Genomic DNA, 20,631 nt, shown 5'->3' with positions numbered 1-20,631 from the left:
CCTCTGAATGATAACTCACAATGCTGCGAGTGACAGACTCTCACCAGCAGAGCTCTCTAGCTGGTACTGCAGCAGTAATGACTGTTTTAATGGTGGCTGTCAAGGTGCCACTAAATTTCTTCCCAGCAGTACCACCACCTTCTAGTGATAGGAAAAGCTTAGAATTGGTAACTTGAGAGAGTCATTATAAAGAAAAATATTATATGTTCTAGCACTAAGCTTCGGCTATAAGAAAGAATAAATGGGATGAGAAAACTCAGCCTTTTCCATATCAAAGATGAGTATTAGAGGACCACATAACAGTCCACTTTTGAGAATGCAATTGGGGACACAATTACCTTAATCTTTTCCATCTTTCAGTACTTAATGTTAAAAATACTCACTGAACTTACCTAAAGATCCAGGTGGGAGAGGATGGGAGAAAGGATTACAGTTTTCTTTTACCAAACGAGCAAGAAAGCCCATTGCAAGCAGGAATGCAATGGGCGCTAGGACCCAGGGGACACGGGCAGGTGCAGATCTCTCTCTGTCTCTCCCTCCCTCTTGCTGTGTGTCTCTCCGGTGTGTCTCGCAGCAGAAGGCGTAGCAGGTAATTAGGAGGGAAGGAAGGCTGGTGTGCAATTTGGGGCAGCTCTCTCTGTCTCTCTCCTTCCATCGCAGCAGGGGTGGCTCTTTCTGTGTCTCTGTCAGCAGCTTGGGGCCTCCCTTGCAGCAGGAGTGATAGGAGGGAATGAGGGCTCATGCAGTCTGGCAGGACTCTGTGTGTCTCTCTGTGTTTCTGGCACATTTGAGAAGAACATGGCTAGCGTCCAGGGAGGGAGGACGGGAGGTGTAGGGACAGGGCCAATCAGGGTGCAGCCAGCATTGCTGGCTGCACCCTGATTGGCCCTATTCCAACTTGGACAGCTGGACATGTTCCATCCCCAAGGCTGTTTCACAAATATATAGAGGAACCATGGATGGAGAAGGATTATAAAATTAGGTTTCTTCCCTGTCAAATGCTTCTGTTTTGTTGAGTTTTGCAAAGAGTATTTCTTCCTACCATAAAAGAAATTAAGCATGCAAAGGGAAGGGCCATTTATGTCATTCTATGGACTTATCCAGTACCCAGCTTGCTGGGGGGTAAACGGTAATGACTGGGGAAGGCACTGGCAAACCACCCCGTATTGAGTCTGCCATGAAAACGCTAGAGGGCGTCATCCCAAGGGTCAGACATGACTCGGTGCTTGCACAGGGGATACCTTTACCTTTTACCTTTATGGACTTATCAGATGACAGCAACTTTCACACTGAGAATTATGTAGCTAACATGGAACACATTTAAGTTATGAAACAACAGTGCCTAGAGTGGGAGCTGAAAGGCCTGGATTCAAATTCCCACTCAGCCATAATGATCATGGAGCACCCTGGGACCATCAATCTTGCTTAGCTCACCTACGTCACAGGATTGTTATGAGGACAAAGGGGGGACATGTATGCTTCCGAGGTTCTTGGACAAAGAGCAGGACGATCACGCACACTGGATTACAAGAATGATGTGAAGTTCTGTTTTTATTCTTGGCTCAGTTATTTCCCTGGAAGAGTTGAGTTTTCTTTCTTTCTTCCAGAACAATTAGAAGGCTATCAATATCAATCAGTCATTATTGCCAAGTGATGAAAAATAGAACTGAAATGCCTTCAGTTTAAGCAGAAATCTATATCTTTGACAATTACTCAAGATGCCTATAGAAATGAAGACCTTAATATTGTTGGCAATGCTCCCAGCTTCCTTGTTCACATTTTATTCCCCTAAACTGTCTGGTTCTCTGTAAGTGTAATTTCGGTTCAACGTGAAGAGTTCATCCTTAGTGTGAAATGGCAAAAAAATTCAACCACTCAAAATGCAAACTTCCAAAACTGTAATTTCAGGAAATTTCAGGAAAAGACAGGAGGTACTGTCTGATCTTGAGTGGCTTTAGAAGGGTTACCTCTGCACTGTAAGGATGCAATTCTATGCAAATTTACCTAAGGGCAAACATAATTGAATATAATAACATTTTCTTCTGAGTAGACATGTATCCGATTATTTATTTATTTGTTAGATTTTTTATCTTGCCACTCATTCAAAGGGTCTTCTGGCCACTGCCAACAATAGCACCAATAAGGTAAAAACAACATAAAAACAAATATATAATAGCAACATTAAAGTATTAAAAACATGGCTATCATCACACCCCTGTTAAAACAGCCCAAACGCATGGTTACTCTCCAAAAACCAAGTTAAATAATTCAGCTTTGCATGCCCTGCAGAAACTAAACAAATTTGGTAGAGCATTTGGGTGTTATCCGAGAGTGCATTCCATAGGGCAGGATTCACAACTGAGACGGCTCTTCATCTGGTGGCAGCTAACTGAGTCACCCTGGGATCAGACACCTGTGAGAGATCCCAGACAATGACTGAAGGCAGTGTGAGGGGTTGTAACGGGAGAGGCAGCCCTCTAGGAATGAGGGTCCCAGATCACTGGAAGCTTTCTTTGTACTGCATTGTACTTAATACATTGTGCTGCATGGTAGCTAGGCTCAGCATATTATTACAGAATGTCTTCTTCTGTATGAATATTTTTCAGCAGCAAGTTCCTTGTGGAAGATCTTGTGCAGGACACCTTGTGTTCAAAGTAAGCCATCATCAAAGTGACATGAAGATATGGAACACATTCCCTTCACAGATTTGGTAAACAAGGTCATTACATAATAGCACATTGTGGGATTTTATACTGTTTCAAACTCAACAGCTTCTTTTTCTTGTGGGGATTTTTTCTTTAAGAACAGAAGGAGAACTCTGTTGGATCAGACCAATGATCCATCTAATTAACATTCTATAACACAAAGTGTCTGACTAGTTCCTCTGAAGGGCCAACAACAGGGTATACAAGCTAAGACCTTCTCTTGATGTTCTTTCCTTTGGGTTTGGGAATCAGAACTGTAGTGCATCTTAATGTGGAGGTTCCTCTAAGTTAACATGGCCAGTAGCCACTTCTGTGAATTTATCCTGTGGCTATCATTACATTCTCTGGCAGCAAATTCCACATTTTAATATGTATAAAGCAATCTGTCTGTCCAGAATCTACTTCCCATCAGCTTCACCTTATGCACTTGAGTTCTAATATTTTGAGAGAAGGAGAAAAATTTCTTTTAGGTATATCTCTTCACTTCATGAATAATTTTATAAACTTATATTATGTCTCTCTCCCCCCCATTGTCTATTTCCTAAAGTCCCAGATTCTTTAGCCTTTCCTTATTGGGAAGGTGTTCCAACCCCATATCATCTTGGTTGCCCTCCTCTGTACTTTTTCCAGCTCTGCAATGTCTTTTTTGAGATACAGTGACCAGAACTGTACACCATATTCCAAATAAGGTTGCACAACAGATCTATATAGGAACAATAAAAATACCAGCCATTTTATTCTCAATCCCGGTCCTAATAATCCCCAAGATAGTGATTGCCTTTTTCATCTTTGCAGGACATTGGTCTGACACTTTCATTGAGCTATCCACCATGACCCCAAGATCTTTTCCCCTCTCCATCTCAACAAATTCAGACCCCATTAGCCTATACACAAAGTTAGGAATTTTTGCTCCAATGTACATCACCTGAATAACTTCAAGGTGATATTATTATTTTCTTTTGTTTTCCAGTTTGATTACTTTTGCTTTCTCTCACTTCACATGATTGTATGTATTCCATTCAGCTGCATCTGGTGGGAAGTACCTCACCTTAAAATTAAGACATCAAACTAATACAATGGGATAAACTAGCATTGATTGCTGAAAGCTAATCCGTTGAATTAATGAAAACACTCCTAAACCCTCTTAGTATGGGTTACCCTATAACAGAGCTCCCAGTGTTTCAAAGAATCCCTGGTTCAAAGCCCAGTTGGGCAATGTTGCTATGCCTCACTTATCTTTGCCCATCCAGGAAATGTGCATCGTGATGAGCTGAGCCCCCAGAATCCTTTCTCCATTACAGCCAGATATGGGTTCAGCTGGCCCATGCCTGGTTTCATCTCCCCTGGGTCTCATTAGCTATGAGAGATTGGATTGGGAAATGTCTCTCATCATTAAATGTGTCAAGGTGATCACAGTGTTTATTTTATTTATTTTTCATAAAACATGATGCTTTATATAAAACATTTATAAGCTATCTTTCCATCCAATTTAGCATTCCCATGGCAGTAAACAATTAAAAAAACCATTAAAACCAGATGGTAGATTGCTCTTTGATGATTAAGATGAGCCTCGGTAAGTAAATTTGCCCACCAAAATTATTGACCTTTATGCTATATTTCACTTGTACTACTGGCTGTTAAATGTCCTGCAGTTCAGTCCTAAGCAGAGTTACATTCTTCTAATCTTACTGCTGTAACTCTGTCTGGAATTGCATTTCCAATAACTCAGAATAAAAATGACAAGAGAGCCAGTTTGGTGTAGTGGTTAGGAGTACGGACTTCTAATCTGGTATGCCGGGTTCGATTCTGCACTCCCCCACATGCAGCCAGCTGGGTGACCTTGGGCTCACCACAGCACTGATAAAGCTGTTCTGACCGAGCAGTAATATCAGGGCTCTCTCAGCCTCACCCACCTCACAGGGTGACTGTTGTGGGGAAAGGAAAGGGAAGGTGACTGTAAGCCGCTTTGAGACTCCTTCAGGTAGAGCAAAGCGGCATATAAGAACCAACTCTTCTTCTTCTTCTTCTTCTTCTTCTTCTTGTTCTTCTTCTTCTTCTTCTTCTTCTTCTTCTTCTTCTTCTTCTTCTTCTTCTTCTTCTTCTTCACTTTGATGAGATAAAAATGAATGCAGTAATTACAACTTGGTTTGAGTGAACGGCAAAGATATTGCCAGCTAAAATGGATGAGTTGGCTGTTGTCATATGGAATGGTCAGTTGAGCTTCTTACACCTATGTCTTCTTAAAAACAAGTAAATCTTCATAAATTCTCATATGACAGACCTTCACCATCTAATTGATTTTATCAAGGGATGTTATATTGTTGGGACTCCTAAATGGTAATTTGCAGTGGTATACTCTTTATTTTCTCCCTTTGTTGATCCATTCCACTGGATCTTTCATGGCAATTTCTTATATAGATGTTAGGTGAGGGGAAAATTCATATCATTAAAATCTCATGATTAATCAGATCTCATTGAGACAATGTCATGGTTTTTAGTTTAATGAGCCTGGAACATCCATTATGCCAGTAAGTATAACTAATTTCTCCTGAGACTAATAATTTAGTAATAAACCTTTATGTTTATTTAAAATTCCTTCATAAGGATTAAAAACAGCATAGCAGATTGATTGCTACTCTTTTAAATGTTTGATCCATGCTGCTTCTTAAATTGGCTGCTGCTTATTCTAAGTTTTTAACAATTCCTCAATCATCATACATGGTTAAAATATGAGTAGACTTTAAGAATGTATGACTTCATCTCTCTGAGGAATATAAGATGTCTTCAACAGAAGTTACCTTCCAGTTTGAACAATCCTGACTCTGCGGAAGGTGCTCAACTGGGAAGAGTTGACCCACAGACACACACACACAAACACACAAATTCTCACTGTCATAGTTCAGGTAAACCTATATTTTAAATTTTTATTTTATTAATTGGATTTGTAGGCCACTGCTCCTGGGCCAGCCATCTCGTAGTGGTCAACAAGGTAAAAAATATAATTGTCAATATCCCTAGAACATATCACCTGTGGAAACTAGGGCCAAAGCTTCGATCAGTTGGATTACATTATGACATTTTGGCAGTTGTTATTCATCTCCCAGACCGTTTCCACATGGAGGGGTAAAATGTGTGTGGCATCCTGCTTGCAAACATGGGATGGTAAGTCTTGCGTTTGCAGCCCTCCTCATAGGAGATCCTTCCCATGTTTTCCCTCTGCCCCATCATGCCTTTTTGTCTCCTGACAAGATGGCAAGGGAAAACAAGTCAAACCTCTCCTCCAGCTCCTTGGCTTGTCAATTACAACAAGCCACCTATCACAGCACAGCAGTTCTCTTGTGGACTGAAACTTTCTTGCCCTCCGAGCTCTGAAATTATATATATATTTTAAAAAGACACCTCCACATTGCTATGCGGTAATGCCACAACGTGGATGTATTTTTAATAAAAATCAAAACTGCTGCATTGCTATGGAGGAATACCAGAATGATACAGCACCCCCTCCCCCTTTTGGAATTCATGTTCTTTTGGAATTTATTTATATCTGGGTGGATTTCTGAGAGGCTGAACATGGTCCCTGGAGCCCAAAAAGCCATTTTGTATATATGGTTGGCTTAAAAACAAAGTGCCCCTATATGATCAGAAGGCTGCTCAATCACTTGCTCCCCCCTCTTTCCCAGCTCATTTCTCACCTCCAGAAAACACAAATGGGACTGTTTTGCTTGCCTGAGTTGTGAGATGGCTTAACATGGTAACTGAAGCCCCAAAAGACTGTTTGTGTAAATGGTTGGCTTAAAAACAAAGCACTCAGAGCCTTATATGATTAAGAGAAGGCTGCTCAACTCTTACTGAGACCCAGTGGGTTAGGCAGATTGGTGTCAGTCATAGTAGGAGGTGGGGAGCTTGGGGGCCAATTGAAAGTGATGGTTTGGGTCAACCTCAACCAAATGCCTGGCAGAGGAGCTCCCTTTTGCTGGCCCTGTGGAACTGTTTAGGTCCTGTCAGGGCCCTGATCTCCTCTGTGAGCTCATTCGACCAGGTGGGGGGCAGAATGGAGAAAGCTCTAGTCCTGGTTGAGATCAAGCGAGCTTCCTTGGGGCCAGGGACCACCAGGAGGTTGGAAGTAGCAGAGCACAAGACTCTTTGAGGAGTGTAGGTGGAGAGGCGGTCTCTCAGGTATACTGGGCCCAGAGCGCGTATGGCCTTAAAGGTGATAACCAACACCTTAAGCCTGATCCGGAATTCAGTCGGGAGCCACGCAGCTCCTGGAGGATGGGGACCTCTGAGGTGTTGCTTTGAGGACCCTTGCAGCCACGTTCTGAACCAGTTGCAGTTTCCGGATCAAGAATAAGGGCAGGCCAGCATAGAGCGAGTTACAGAAGTCCAGCCTAGAGGTGACCATTGCATGGATCACTGTGGCTAGGTGTTCCGGGGTCAAGTAGGGCACTAGTAGTTTGGCTTGGCGAAGGTGGTAAAATGCCAGCCATGCTACCATCATGATCCGAGCCTCCATTAAGAGGGAGACATCAAATATCACTCCCAGGTTCCTGGTAGAGTGGGCCACTTTTAGCTGCACTCCATCCAGATTGGGTAGACGTGCTTCCTCACTTGGGCCTTTCCTGCCCAGCCACAGGACCTCCGTCTTTGAAGGGTTGAGCTTCAGACGACACTGCTTGAGTCATCCCATCACTACTTCCAGGCACCTGGTTAATGTTTCTGGAGGAAAGTCAGGGCGGCCATCCATCAGGAGGAAGAGCTGGGTGTCATCAGCATATTGGTGACCACTCAACCCAAACCTCTGCACCAGTTGGGCAAGAGGGCGCATAAAGATGTTAAATAGGGTTGGAGAGAGAATTGCCGCATGGAGGACTCCGCAAGCCAGTTTGTGACAGCTTGATGAGCTCTTTCCTAATGGTACCCTATGTACATGATTCCAGATGGCAAATCTACTTTTTGTGATTTCCCTCATCCAGGAGCAAATCTGGGCAAAACACAAGCCATCCCCTGGACAGCTTCAGGATGCAGGCAACTTCATGTGGAGGTGGCTTTAAAGCCCATCAGCAACCAGGGGCTGTCCAGGGGCAGATTTCTCATGCATAAATGATATCAGTATTGTTTCCATGGGACTTGCTAAAGTAATCCTAAAACAGAGCTAGTAACTAGGGATGCTTCATTTGATAAACATACTATGTCTGATAGGTAAATCTACCATGTTAAACAGTTGTAGATGTCCATTAACAGAACCCCTGATCTGTTTGCTTGTTTACCACCTGCTTCAAATGTTTGAGTAGTTTTGCAGCTGTGCAGGTAGAGTTTTGATTCCTGGCCTTGCAAGGGCATTTGTACAATATGTGAGATGTTTTCACCATAGCCATGGATTATTTAATTCAGACCAAATCATTAAATAACATGAGGAAGGAATTTCATCCATTGTTGTTATTGTTATGTGCGAAGTCGTGTCCGACCCATCGCGACCCCATGGACAATGATCCTCCAGGCCTTCCTGTCCTCTACCATTCCCCGGAGTCCATTTAAGTTTGCACCTACTGCTTCAGTGACTCCATCCAGCCACCTCATTCTCTGTCGTCCCCTTCTTCTTTTGCCCTCGATCGCTCCCAGCATTAGGCTCTTCTCCAGGGAGTCCTTCCTTCTCATGAGGTGGCCAAAATATTTGAGTTTCATCTTCAGGATCTGGCCTTCTAAAGAGCAGTCAGGGCTGATCTCCTCTAGGACTGACCGGTTTGTTCGCCTTGCAGTCCAAGGGACTCGCAAGAGTCTTCTCCAGCACCAGAGTTCAAAAGCCTCAATTCTTTGACGCTCGGCCTTCCTTATGGTCCAACTTTCGCAGCCATACATTGCAACTGGGAAGACCATAGCCTTGACTAAACGCACTTTTGTTGGCAGGGTGATGTCTCTGCTTTTTAGGATGCTCTCTAGATTTGCCATAGCTCTCCTCCCCAGGAGCAAGCGTCTTTTAATTTCTTTGCTGCAGTCCCCATCTGCAGTGATCTTGGAGCCCAGGAAAATAAAATCTGTCACTATCTCCATTTCTTCCCCTTCTATTTGCCAGGAATTGAGAGGGCCGGATGCCATGATCTTTGTTTTCTTGATGTTGAGTTTCAAGCCAACTTTTGCACTCTCCTCCTTCACCCGCATCAACAGGCTCTTTAGTTCCTCTTTACTTTCTGCCATTAGAGTGGTATCATCTGCATATCTGAGGTTGTTGATATTTCTCCCTGCAATCTTGATCCCAATTTGTGACTCCTCTAATCCCGCATTTCTCATGAATTTCATCCATAAAACTGTGCAAAAATATGCATGTGAAAAATAATGCTGATAACACAGACTAAAAAGAATGGGCACCAAATATTTCTATATTTCTATATTTAATTGTTAGAAAGTATCTCTGGCAGCCTGATTTTCTCACTGTTTTATTTTCATGATTGGCAGCTAGACAGCAAGCAGAGATAAAAGTCTCGGGGGAGGGGGGAGTCGGACTTCCATAAGGTTGTATGAAAATGAGCATGCCAACTGTACAATGTTATTTGAATAGGTTCAAACTATTCACAAACAACTGAATTATTGGATGAAAACTCCATTCCCTGTGATTGGCAAATGAAGGGTGAATTGAACTTGTAGGTCTTACCTAGTGGTATCAGAACATTAAAAAAAAAAAGTTTAAAAACCAACTCTGTCAACTTACACTAAGAATATTTGAACAAGGCAAAAGTGATGACAAGTAGTGGCTGGAACAGTCTCTGGAACACAGGAGCAACTGGAATGGATGCAGAAATGCAATGAAGTCTGCTTCTTGCTCGTATTGAATTATGGAAATAAAGGTCTCTCTTGCCTGTTATGTCCAATATACAATGACTAAGTAGAACATATGCTGTTGATGGAGTTGCACAGCTTCCTGAGGCTGGTGGGCCTGGGTTTTATCGACACACCTGCAAAAATCTCTGAGAATAATAATAAAAAAACTCAAGGGCAACAGTCAGTAGCTTAAAAAAATTATGATGGATAGCAGTAATTATAAACCAATAATATACGGGAAGCAGAAAAGACTGCAAAGAATTTCCTGCCATGTGTGTTTAGGAGGCATCTGGACTACATCTGGGAAAACACGTATTTAAAGAACTGCAAGCACTCAAAGATACATGATTGTGCTATCACAGATAATGATATGAAGTGGTAATTTATATAAAGTGCCCAAAAGAGGGGTAGGGAATAAAACTGTCCTCCAAGTTCCTTCTGAACAGCTGGGATCATGTGGCAGCTTAGCAATGACAATCACCTTGTGAACGTCCCCCTTTTCTTCTTGTTTAATTATGCTCAAAATGATTGATAACAGTTCTGCTATTATTAGCATATTTGATCCCTGGAATATAGGAATGACCTGAGCTCACATTTAGGGGAGAGAAAATTAAAGTAGTGGAATGCTCGTGGTAATAGGTACAGGGATTTATAAAACAAGAAAAGGGATTGAAATAAATTTCATGTACAGTATTTGCTGGCGTATAAGACTACTTCCCCCCTGAAAAACATGCCTCCAAGTGGGGGGGTCGTCCTATATGCCGGGTGCACTTCAGTTGGGATAGACATAGCTGCCCATAGTGGCCCATAGTACTGTATTTTGAGTGGAAATGTTGGGGGGTCGTCTTATACGCCCAGTTGTCTTATACGCCGACAAATACGGTAGGTATTTTTGCACAATATTTTTTTTTAATTTGCATTTTTATATTTTAATGCAGCCTCTTCAGAGTCCTGCTCAAGGAAGCTCACAGTTCAAATCCCCACAATATAAAAAGCCATTAAAATGAACCCACAGCATATAAACAGCAAAAAACTATCCATAAAACAGAAGCAGACCATTACAAAATTGATAAGATAAGGACGATAATTAAAAGCCTGGGTCAAAAAGTGTTTTAGCCTGGACCCTAAAATAAAGTCAAGTAGGGGCTAGAAGAGCCTCAAGGGGAAGGGGCATTCCAGGGCTGTGGCACCACCACAGAAAATGCCCTGTTGCTGAAAGTGAGGGCAAAGAGAACAAGGCTTTTACAGGCAGATTTTAATTGCTAAACTGGATAGTACGAGAAGAGATGGTCCTTCAGGTAACCTAACTCCAATGTGTTTAGGGCCTTAAAGTTAAGCACAGGAACGTTGAATTGTGTCCAGAAACAGACGGATAACCAGTGCAAACAGCAGAGCACAGGCGTGATGTGCCTCTTGAAACCAATCCCTTACAGTAGCCTGGACACTGCATTTTGTACCAACTGAAATTAGCCCCATGTAGAGCACATTACAATAGTCTAATATGGGTGCAATCAGAGCATAGGTTGCAGTGGCCAGATTTTGAGGTCTGGCTATGCCTGAAGAACCAAACAGAGCAGATAAAAGGTGCTACATGCCTCAGAGACTCCAACTCTTGGCCAGGATCCAGTATCATTCCCAAGCTACCATCCTGCTCCTTTGGGGGAGTGTTGCATTCTCCAGGACAGGCTGACACTGTAGTCCCTTGGCAGCTTTTCCATTGACCAACAGTCTTCTCCAGACTGTGCTTTAGTTTAATGGCTTTTATCCATCCTATTGCCTTCCTCAGGCATCTGTTTGGGATCTCCACAGACCCTTCTGGCTTAGCTGTTCAGAAGAAATAGAGCTGGGTGGTTTCTGCATATCAGGGACACTTCTCTCTAAATCTCAGGATGACCTCTCCCAGCAGTCTCATGTGATGTTACATTGCATAGGGAACAAGATGGAACCTTATGGTAACCTATGCAAATACTTTGGAGTTGGGAGGATCAGTTGTGTGTTTCTAGAGAAGAGAGGAGAAGGGGATAAATGACTGTGAACTAAGGCTATGGACCAGTCACTTTAAGAGCTAATGAAAATGGCATGATGGAAACTCCAGGAAGTTTATGTGATCTTGGATTGCTAAGTGAAGAAAAGTAAGCCGGCAAGTAGGCATATCCTCTAATTGAATTTGGTTTGGTCTCCATCCCAGTTATATTTTGACATGTTACTTTCTCAATAGATGACTCTTTAATTAGAAGAACAGGATGGAAAAGCTGGATGCCATTCTGTATTTAGATGGACTATTGAGAATGTATGGCAAACCGCATTTGGGGGGGGGGGAAAGAATTGGCAGGAGGTGAAACCTCAAATTCACTTCATGAGTATGAGCCTAGGAAATAAAATATAAATTGTCTTTTTATTCCATGGTTAATTTAATGTGGCTTCTATTCCTTATAGGAAACTGGGAGCATTGTGTCTTGGATACCATGTTGCTGTTGTTCATTATCACCACCACCATCATGATGCTAAAAATGTAGTTTAGTTCATAAATCCTGTGTTGTATTTTTTTTAAAAGGAAACCAAAAGATTAAATTCTAAACTCTTCACATGCCTACTATTGTCCTTGATCTAGAAGTTACAACTGGCCCAGAATGAGACAACTGAGGTTCTCATGAGGGCCTCATGGACAGCCCACATTCAACCTGTTCTCCATCAGCTACACTGGTTATAAGTTGCATTCCAGATCAAGTTCAAAGTGCTGGTTTTAACCATTAAGGCCTTGCGCAGTATGGTCTATTGACATTTCCATTTGCCATCTTCAGGCCCAAAAAGGCACTAATTAACTGAGTTAAGAAAATGTCCCAAAGGATCTTATTGTATTAATTATATGGCAGAATATGGTTTAACTAGTATTTAGTTGAATCTTGTTCTGTCATATTATAGGGAATATGTGATGGTTGATTGTCATTGAAAGGGAGTGTGGATTTCATTATATCTGACTTGTGTGACTTTGTTTTGTTACTTGTCTGGCTACTATCTGCAGACAGAACACTGAGATTGTCAGTATTTAGTGAGGAAGATTTTTCAAAATAAACGAATAGTCATATTTTAATTTCCTCTCTGCTCCAGGAAAAGAAAGGTAGAACAATCCCATAAAAGATTATTGGGTTGCACGAGCACTCCGCAAATGAAGGCATGAGAATCAAGCATAAGTGGAAGAACTTCTACCTGCAAAGCGACATATTCTTGTATCTCCCTTTGCTGCAGCCCCATATACTCCCTCCAATGCAGTTCTTGGGCAGTTCTTGGGTTATTTTGCATTTCAGAATGCAGAGAAAGGAGAAAGCAAGAAAATTGTCCTACGTGGACAGAAATCCTTTCACCCCTGATGGGCATTAAACATAATTAAATGATGGTTCAGGGCCAGCCAACTGTTTGATATCCTCCAGGATCTCTAGGTCCACAAGAGCAATGTTGATGCAGGCTTAGATGGGATTTCCAATGACACAGGTCAGCACACCTCAGTGCTCAGCAGTGGCAATCAGTTGCTGAGGTGGGAGAAGCATCAATGGAGGAGATATGAAACAGTTGCCATGGGTGTGACATAGGACTTGAAGCATATACAAGTATGGGAGAAAAGCCCCCCCATATGGCTTCAGTACATTTTCTTAAATTTTGACTTGATGCTATTACATCAGACTTGCTTTTCAGAAACCAACCTTAGCTTGCTTTGATAACTCCTATTTTACCGACTCTGTTCATTAAACTCTGGCTTCCTGCCTCTTATAAACAACTCCTGTTGTCTGCCTGAGTTACTATGTATATGGCAGCACCTGCCAGAAGCAGAATACTTGTCTCTTGCTAATTCTCCAGTTAGATTTGCTAATTCTAAATTCAGGAGACATCCAGTTTGGGTAACACAGGAGAGTACATTTTATATACAGGATAGCTCTGGAGGTCAGTGTTATAGGGCACAATTGGGGAATTGCAAGCATTGGGGGGTGGATCCCATCCTTTTTTTGCTCCCCATGGGCTTCTCTTGCTTCTCCTGCTCTCCATGCATGTACTTATTGGCCTCACTGTATTTGTAATATCCCTTGCCTCCCCTCTACCTCCTCCCCTTTCATCCCTTTCCCCCCTACTGGCCATAAGCTTTGACAATTTGTTCTTATTAAGAAGCAACCTCATTTATTCAAATTGGAGACTTTAAAAAAGTTTTCGTATTTTTTTTGAAACCTAGGTTCCCCATGGCTTGTAAAAAGGTCTTTCTTCTTTGTACATGCCCCCAGTCTCTGCTTTTAAATATTCATAGCTGTGGCCATTTTGGTCACTACATATAACCCCCCCCCCAAGAGAATCTACAAAGACTTGCAGGGATACCTTTATTATCTTATATATCCCCTTCCCCACATGATTCATTTTTCTATCCTCGCAGCATTCCTCGTTTCTTCTCCCCTTCCTTGCTTCTTTCTCTCTTTCCAGCTCACAATCAACCTTTTTGTAATCTGCCCTCCCTCTCTCAGCTGTGTCTTTTATGACACCCCACCTTTCATTCCAATGGGGACCCAAAGCAGCTTACACCACCTTCTCTCTTCTATTTTATCCTCACAATAACCCTGTGAGTTAGATTAGGCTGTCTGTGACTTGTTCACAGGCATCTGGCAGGTCTCCATGGCAGCATAGGGATCTGGACCTCACAAATCCCAGTCCAACACTCTGACCTCTATGCCACACTGGCTTTCAGCTTCTCTTCCTTCTCTCCTCTGGGCAGCTTGTTCCTGGGAAAAGTCTGACCAAGCTGCAGGAGTGATATGGCAGCACATTGCTCATGTGAGTCATGTGAAGGCTGCCGCATGGCTTTGGGGAATTGTGTGGCATTAAGTCATAGCCACCTGGGTGAGTTGTTCAAAGGGTATGGTTGCAACTTGCACGGTGGTTGCTGCTGGGCCTGGTGTAGCTGAATCCTCCCATCAGAGTGAGAAGGAAAGGAGCAGGGTGGGATGCTAATTTGCTCACTTTCTTTTGCTTAAAATGCAGTTTAGAAAAGTGTTCAACTTTCTTTCGAAATCATGCAAAGAATAAGAATGGGAGAGAAAGGGGAGCTGCTGGAGTATTGATCTGCTTTCCCTTTCCTTAGTACGATCACCACAATTGTTTTCTAAAGCTTCTTCATTTAGCGCAGAAATTGCTGATCTGATATGCTGACTGAGCTGGGTGAAACCCTGTCAGTTTCCTCCCCATCAAGGGGAATTACGCTACAGGATTCTCTACGTTTATAGAATCCCAGGCCCTAGGATTCTAAATTGCTGAATGAATTGTTCCTTCAGCTGCCTTATACTTGTGAATGTCACTTCAGGAAATGTTATCCTCAAGTGGTGTTTTCAGGTTCACAAAGATCCCCCTCCCCCTCAAATCCATTTAAATACAAACATGGCTTCAGGAAATCATCCATCTGATTGTTCTCTAAAGTCATCTGAAACCTGATAGATTACACCTCTGGAGAAACCTGTATGCTGCATTGGTCAATTTCAGCATATGCCAAAGTCTATTTCCTGCCATTTCATTTCTGTTTCAATTTTCTTGTCTTTCAGAAGATGGCAGAGGCTGGTGAATGCTGAAAGGTCAGTGCTGCAGACATCAAAATAGTCCACCTTTGTGCCTGTGCATGACGTGCCACCAAAGTGTGTCTGGAGAAGCCACCCAAATTTTCCTATATAGATACTTTTAAAGAGGCAAGCATTTTATCTTGATGGCTGGGAAATTTCTTTTATAAATCATTTTTGTTGTTGTTATTGTTGGTTGATGGAGAGTATTGGGGCTTACAACAATGGGTAAACATAGATAACGACAATTTACTTGGAAATGTTATTCTCTTCATTACAACTTAGTTTGCATTTGGCTAACTGGGTCTTACTCAGCTGCTAGTCCACCTTGCTGTTTCCTGTACCAGTTATCTATGACCAAAGCCTCTTTGAAGATAAATTCGATTTTATTTCTGAAACATTTCACCATATGCAAATGAATGCTAAACAGTCACTATCAAACCACTCTGTAGCCAGCTATTATTTAGTGCATGGAAAGACTTCAGGAAAAATAAAATGCAAAACAAACTTCCAAATTATCTTAATATTACTATTATTTCAGTAAAAATCAACCCAGGATCAGTGGATAATCAAATTGGAAATATTTCATCTTTGTGTCTGGATATATGTCACCAAAATGTGTCTTAAAATTTCCCCATTTAGATAGATCTAAAGAGGTAAACATCTTAATCATGTTTTTTTTAAGGAATCACTATTTTGAATTCTCATCCAGACTATTTCAACTTGAAAAGCCCTGTCAGTTACACCTGTTAATTTTTTCACCCTCTTTTGTCAAAATTTCCTGTGAAATATATGTATCTCTCAATGGTATCTGTATGCCCACAGATAGTCATATATTAATTGGATTGGACTGGGAAAACAATATTTAGGTGCCTCAGGATTCTTGCCAGTTATCCCTGTCTATGCACCAGCAACCTGTACTGGTTTACCTCACCAATCCTTATGAACCAGGTCTAAATTCCATTAATGCCCAGCCTCACCAAACCATGGGACACAGCAAAAACAAGCCTATGACAAAGGTGGGAGAAAAGTATTCATAAGAAACAAATATGACTACTAAAAAGTGGACTGGAAGACACCACAGTCTGAATTCAAAACAAATTATGCTGGGCTTCCTTCAACATTTATGAACTTGAAAGATCAATTTGGTGGACTCTTTCAGAAAGGAGGGGACATGCTTGGAAAATGAACTCTGAGCAGAGAACACCTGATGGGTCAAGGAAGATACACAGAAGTGTCTTGCTGCAGGAAAAGGGGGGGGGGGGGGAAGAAACTGTTTATTTTTGCTGTATGCCAATCAGCATTCTTCTTGATGCATGAACTCCCCTCTAAGTGGGAGGTTTAATGAGAGGACTGAAAAGAGACATTCTGACCCACATAAAGACATATTCTCAGTCACAATGTGATACATATTCATAAGAATCCATAATTGAACAGGATGCCTCTTGGTGGGTGGCCAACCATATACAATGAACTCAGGACCTTGTAATCCAGATGTTCGTGGTAGCACTGAAAAAATCCAGCTGTGTTATCTCAAGGCTGCATCAGATCTATAAATCTTTATGAACCATTTATTGGAAGATGGGATGGGGCAGAAACTGCAGGAAGCACAGAGGATGGTCTTGGTCATGTATTTAGATGTTAAACTTCAGTTCCAATTACAGTTTCTAATTCTCTCTTTTCTTTTGCAGAGAGTTTGTTCACAAGCTCTTAATTTTAATATTATAAAGATTTTGTTCAAAACTAACTCAATTTCATATAAGGCTAGCTCTACGGCAGTTTGTTGGAGGGGTTGAATACACCTGAAATCAGAGAACAGCATTGATGACTAGAAATTCAAATGAGAATTATTTGAAATTGGGTCAGGAAACAGGAACATTTTGCATAGCTTAAGGAGAGGGGATGCATGATGGTAACAGATTTTCTGGCTGACTGAACCACAGGGGATAAGGGGGGATTACAGTTGTACATGTAACTCCACATGTCTTATTGTGGGTAGAGCAATGCTGTTCTCCTTGCTGTTATTTGTTTAATTTATATTCCAGCTTTCCCTCTTCCATTTTATCCTCACAACAGCCCTGTGAGAAAAATTAAGCTGAGCATGTGTTTCCCAGTACATTTCCACAGTAGAGTGGTGATTCAAACCTGGGTCTCCCAGATTCTAATCCAATACTTTAAGTACTACACGGCATTAAATATCTGTCACTGAGAAAACCTTGTGCCCATGGCAGCACTATAGGAACTCCATCCAGTACTAGCAAAAACTTACATATGAACCTGTCCTGCTCACAGCAACTCCATGTTTGTCATACAGGAAAACAGGTCATCTGCACCATTCATCAGAAGCAGAAACCTTTCTAAATGCAGGTTGAATGGTAGCACTACTGTCTCTTAGGTAGTTTGAGAACCTTGACAGCCTCCCTGGAGTCAGACCCAGCTATGGGCTCGTCTTGTGGCATAAAAGAAAGGCAAGCCAACCCTCATTAGCATGCTGTTGCATTGCTGTCATTGAGAAGATGCTGATAGTCCAAGGTCAGGGGTTGATCAAAACTGCCTGCCTCTTGTGAGGCTTTATCTTCTTGCATGAAGTTAGAAGAATCATCAGAGCGTTTATGACTCCATACACCAGCTTTCATAAAAGGCCAGACTGCAGGCTAGTGAGGAGGGCATCATCAACTGTCTCCAGGAGCTGTGGGAGAAAGGCTGAAGAGAGGAGGAGAATAGGTTAACAAGAATAACTTCCCTGGTAGCTTCAGTTCATTTGGAATGATTCAAACTAGCTACATGCCATTAGCATGTAGCATCATGAGTAGATCTACACCACATATGGAGTGGTCATATGCATTATTAGATGCAGGATGGTCACTTTTGGGTAATTATGTTTTATGGAGACTCTGAATTTATGTCTGTGCATAAGAGACACAACAAATATCTGGCCTTGCAAGATGAAAGCCTGTTTCAACACAGAGATTGCCCTTGTTAGAGAGTTGTTGACACATTTAGGGAAGTGAAGCAATAAAGTAAAAGAAATACAAATAATAGAAAAGAAATAACCCAAACAGGGTGTTTTGTTTGTTAGCTTCATAAAGGAAGTTGTTTAAAATACGTCTTTAAAAAAGAAAAAAAAGAAAAAATAGGGTGTTCTGTTGTGTACCTTTCACGTAGCCATCCACCTGGCATTGGGTCATATGATATTCCAGTACCAGGTTAAAACTTTTGTTTTCCCCAATGCCTTACATTGACTTGAATTTTTTAAAAAAGCATGCTGCTTTTAATAGACTGCTTTTAATAGAGAGCCATTTTGGTGTAGTGGTTAGGAGTGCGAATTTCTAATCTGGCATGCCGGGTTCGATTCTGCACTCCCCCACATGCAGCCAGCTGGGTGACCTTGGGCTCGCCAGAGCACTGATAAAACTGTTCTGACTGAGCAGTGATATCAGGACTCTCTCAGCCTCACCTACCACACAGGGTGTCTGTTGTGGGGAGAGGAAAGGGTAGGCGACTGGAAGCCGCTTTGAGACTCCTTCGGGTAGAGAAAAGCAGCATATAAAGAACCAAATCTTCTTCTTCTTCTTCTGATCTTTGCTCAGGTACTTGTGCCCCTTTTATGTTCATAAAATAAATTAAAGGAAAAAAAATAATGTTTACTCAGAAATTAGTCTTCAGTAGGGTAATCCCAGGCAATGTACACGCAACATTGCAGCCTTTGTGCTGGTTTTTGTAACCTTTTCAGATGTTAATTTAAGAAATTTGTTTTTCTTCCATGCAACAGTAGATGGCAGAATGAGATCATCATCCAAGAAAAGATCTCAAAAATGAACATTCTTGTGAATCTTTGAAAACAAAATATCGTAGACCACATTGAAATTAACTTTATTAATACAAAGAATGTAAACTGAAAAACATTAAGTATAGGGTATTATTTCTGCCTATCAAATATATTTTGATGAGATGACAGATTGGTGTTTGGAACTATCATATGGTTAACAGAAGGTTAAAAGCAATATCTAGAGTCTTGGGTGCCATTGATATTGGATACTGGATACCACTTGAAAGAATTTCACAGTGAAAGTAGTACAATGTTTTGGGCTGTTGCTAGAATTTGTAAGGGAGTTCCTCTTTTGTCTTTGCAGTCTCAATAATTCAGTAGTGTTATTGTAAAGGGGAAGAAAAAGCCATTTCAGAGAGCCCTGGTGGCTACAATGCCATTCCTATTAACTGAGAATGAGTACTGCAGCAACTGTTATATGGAGAAAATCATCTCCTGTTTTAAACATTGGTCCATTCCTAATTGCTACTCACAGCACATCTCAACTTTGGTGCAGACTGAGGTGATTTTCAGCATTTTTAGAAAAGGTTTCCAATCAATTTGCCTTGAGGGAAAATATCAAAACATTGTAAGGATTAAAGTTCACTCCAGGCTCAGTTATAGGAAACAGAAGATCTGTATGATTTTTTTTTTTTAATCCTTGTGTCAGTTGCTCAAATGGCCAGATAGGATTTGATTTGTCAGCCAATTGTTCACTTAACGTGCTGTTGTTTGGGTCTTCAGGTGGTCATTCTTGACTTTTGAGGGAAAGAACTTGACATGCGATTCCTGGGTAGGGGGATAAATACCCAGAAAAATGGCAGGCTAGTGGAACATATTTCAGGGGAAGAAGAGTTGTCTAGGGTTTTAACTACGATCTGCTAAAGAAACTGTTACTGAAACTAAACTGACATTTTCTAGTAAAGTAGTGATCGTATTTGTATATCCCCCCTCCCCCCACGAGCTCAGAATGACACAGTTAGGATAAATGTGAATGCTGCCTTATGTAGCAGAATGCGTGTTACAGTGCAGGGGACCTGGCTGGGAAAAGGAAGTGCTTCATGCAGCTCTGCAGAGACCCAAAGATAGCGGTGGGCCTCATGAGGCCGCAGCTGTTCCTGGCCATGCCGCGTGGCTATTGTGAGCCCGGAGAACAACAGGGATGCACCTGGAGCAATATATAAGGGCAAACACGGTGGATGGCCAGCCTCTTTGCTACTATTTCACCTGGCTGTTGCCTCCTACCCTAATTTTTTTGTGATATATTGACTGATATATGTAATTTATGCATAAGCAGTTATGCTTTGGGGGTGATTGCATTTGGGATTTGCTTGCATGCCGGGCTCTGCTAATTCAGGGGCCTCCATAAGAGGCTGGATGCATGTGAGAGACAGCGCTTCACCAGCTGGGAAAGTGGCTGCCTCATATTGTGGTTGGTTGGAGGGTACCCTAATTAAGGTTGATCCCTGTAGGGTTCCCACCACATGCCACCCTCCCCATTGCTCAGCAGGCCGAGAGATAAGGGGAACTGACCTGTGCATCGCTGGGTGCCCACAGGATGGCCTGCTGGTGTGGGTACTCCCTTCTGGTCAGCTGGCCCCAGGGGGTTATTTGCATAACAATAAAAGCTGTGGCCATTTATTAATGTCAAAAAGCTACTGGTTGATTGTGTCCTTTGTACTATCCAGATCATGTCCCCCAGCCCATGCAATCATATTTTATC

General features: G+C 41.9%; 1 long non-coding RNA gene across 1 annotated transcript in view; it reads left to right on the top strand.

The window, feature by feature from the left end:
* LOC143842612 (uncharacterized) overlaps positions 1 to 20,631 on the top strand; it is a 45,143-nt gene that overhangs the window by 8,118 nt on the left and 16,394 nt on the right. The window contains exon 2 of the long non-coding RNA XR_013233222.1: positions 15,089 to 15,229. This is a non-coding gene — a long non-coding RNA (uncharacterized LOC143842612). The remainder of the gene's footprint in view (positions 1 to 15,088; positions 15,230 to 20,631) is intronic.

The sequence above is a fragment of the Paroedura picta genome, chromosome 8, assembly GCF_049243985.1.
Source record: "Paroedura picta isolate Pp20150507F chromosome 8, Ppicta_v3.0, whole genome shotgun sequence".
NCBI classification, from domain to species: Eukaryota; Metazoa; Chordata; class Lepidosauria; order Squamata; family Gekkonidae; genus Paroedura; species Paroedura picta.
The sequence above is the reverse complement of the archived record's forward strand: the minus strand, read 5'-3'. Positions and strand labels throughout refer to the sequence as shown.